We start from the raw sequence: 2,500 nt of genomic DNA, 5'->3' as shown, positions 1-2,500 counted from the left end.
GGCCGAGCGTGTGCCGATGGTGGTCGAGGCAACCGGCCGCACCAAGGGCCGGCGTGTGCCGATGGTGTTCGAGGCAACCGCCCGCACCAGGGCCCAGCGTGTGCCGATGGTGGTCGAGCCAGGAGCCCGCACCAAGGGCCGGCTTGTGCCGATGGTGTTCGGGGCAACCGCCCGCACCAGGGCCCTGCGTGTGCCGATGGTGCTGGGGGCAACCGCCCGCACCAGGGCCCAGCGTGTGCCGATGGTGCTGGGGGTAAGCGCCCGCACCAGGGCCCAGCGTGTGCCGATGGTGCTGAGGGCAACCGCCCGGACCAGGGCCCAACGTGTGCCGATGGTGGTCGAGGGAACCGCCCGCACCAGGGCCCAGCGTGTGCCGATGGTGCTGGGGGCAAGCGCCCGCCCCGGGGCCCAGCGTGTGCCGATGGTTATCGGGGCAACCGGCCGCACCAGGGCCCAGGGTCTGCCGATGGTGCTCGAGGCAACCGCCCGCACCAAGGCTCAGCATGTGCCGATTGTGATCGAGGCAACAACCCACACCAGGGCCCAGCTTGTGCCGATGGCGGTCGAGGCAAGTGCCCGTACCGAAGGGCAGCCTATGCCGATGATGGTCGATGCATGTGCCATCACCATGCGTCATCATGTGCCATTGATGGTCGAGGCCTTGGCCGAAGTTCGATTTTGAGCCACGGTGCCCATGCTTGGCTCCAGCATGTGCTGGTGCCGCATTTTTTTCACTCGGGACAGCATCGCCGGAGCATCGCCGGAGCATCGCCGGAGTACCGCCGGAGAACCTGACCGGCGGCATTGGGGTTCCGGCGATTGGGAGGGGGGCCGGGGGGGTGTGCGCACATGATGTGCGATGGGTGCTGGTACTTGGCCTTGTGTTGGCCCCCTATCCCTCATCAAACCTCTGAGAATTCACACCCCCTTAAAGAGCATTTGAGATTTTACAGGTTTGCTACCAGTAGCCGTTAAAGTGTCTGAAATGGGGACACTTTTTTCAAACGGTCACAAAATCTTCTCTACTTCGAGTTTTTAGCTGAATTTTTTTGTGCATGCCAACAAAAATAGAAGGATCATGCCTACAAAATTTGGGGCCAAAAATCCTTATAAAAAAATTTTAAAAAATCCCGAACCGCAAAAAGTTTCAAAAATCGTGAAAAATAGAAAACGAGTCATCTTCCAACGAAACTTCACGTGAAGGCTTAGGGGACCATTGTATGAATTTACAAGCCATAAATATGGCATTGGCACGGCAGAAATTTGAAGATGTGCCTAAACCCACCAGGGCCCAGCGTGTGCCGATGGTGCTGGAGGCAACCGCCCGCACCAGGGCCCAGCGTGTGCCGATGGTGCTCGAGGCAAGCGCCCGCACCAGGGCCCAGCGTGTGCCGATGGTGGTCGAGGCAACCTGCCGCACCGGGGCCCAGCGTGTGCCGATGGTGCTCGAGGCAACCTGCCGCACCAGGGCCCAGCGTGTGCCGATGGTGGTCGAGGCAAGCGCCCGCACCAGGGCCCAGCCCAGCGTGTGCCGATGGTGGTCGAGGCAACCGCCCGCACCAGGGCCCAGCGTGTGCCGATGGTGCTCGAGGCAACCTGCCGCACCAGGGCCCAGCGTGTGCCGATGGTGCTCGAGGCAACCGACCGCACCAGGGCGGAGCGTGTGCCGATGGTGGTCGAGGCAAGCGCTCGCACCAGGGCCGAGCGTGTGCCGATGGTGGTCGAGGCAAGCGCCCGCACCAGGGCCGAGCGTGTGCCGATGGTGGTCGAGGCAAGCGCCCGCACCAGGGCCCAGCGTGCCGATGGTGGTCGAGGCAAGCGCCCGCACCAGGGCCCAGCGTGTGCCGATGGTGGTCGAGGCAAGCGCCCGCACCAGTGCCCAGCGTGTGCCGATGGTGGTCGAGGCAAGCGCCCGCACCAGGGCCCAGCTTTTGCCGATGGTGATCGAGGCAACCGGCCGCTCCAGGGCCCAGCGTGTGCCGATGGTTATCGGGGCAACCAGCCGCACCAGGGCCCAGGGTCTGCGGATGGTGCTCGAGGCAACCGCCCGCACCAAGGCTCAGCATGTGCCGCTGGTGATCGAGGCAACGACCCACACCAGGGCCCAGCTTGTGCCGATGATGGTCGATGCATGTGCCATCACCATGCGTCATCATGTGCCATTGATGGTCGAGGCCTTGGCCGAAGTTCGATTTTGAGCCACGGTGCCCATGCTTGGCTCCAGCATGTGCTGGTGCCGCATTTTTTTCACTCGGGACAGCATCGCCGGAGCATCGCCGGAGTACCGCCGGAGAACCTGACCGACGGCATTGGGGTTCCGGTGATTGGGAGGGGGGCCGGGGGGGTGAGCGCACATGACGTGCGATGGGTGCTGGTGCTTGGCCCTTGTGTTGGCCCCCTATCCCTCATCAAACCTCTGAGAACTCACACCCCCTTAAAGAGCGTTTGAGATTTTACAGGTTTGCTGCCAGTAGCCGTTGAAGTGTCTGAAACGGGGACA

This window comes from Durio zibethinus, unplaced genomic scaffold (assembly GCF_047325235.1).
Source record: "Durio zibethinus cultivar Kanyao isolate XHJ-2024 unplaced genomic scaffold, ASM4732523v1 HiC_scaffold_387, whole genome shotgun sequence".
In the NCBI taxonomy this organism is placed as follows: domain Eukaryota; kingdom Viridiplantae; phylum Streptophyta; class Magnoliopsida; order Malvales; family Malvaceae; genus Durio; species Durio zibethinus.
The sequence above is the reverse complement of the archived record's forward strand: the minus strand, read 5'-3'. Positions refer to the sequence as shown.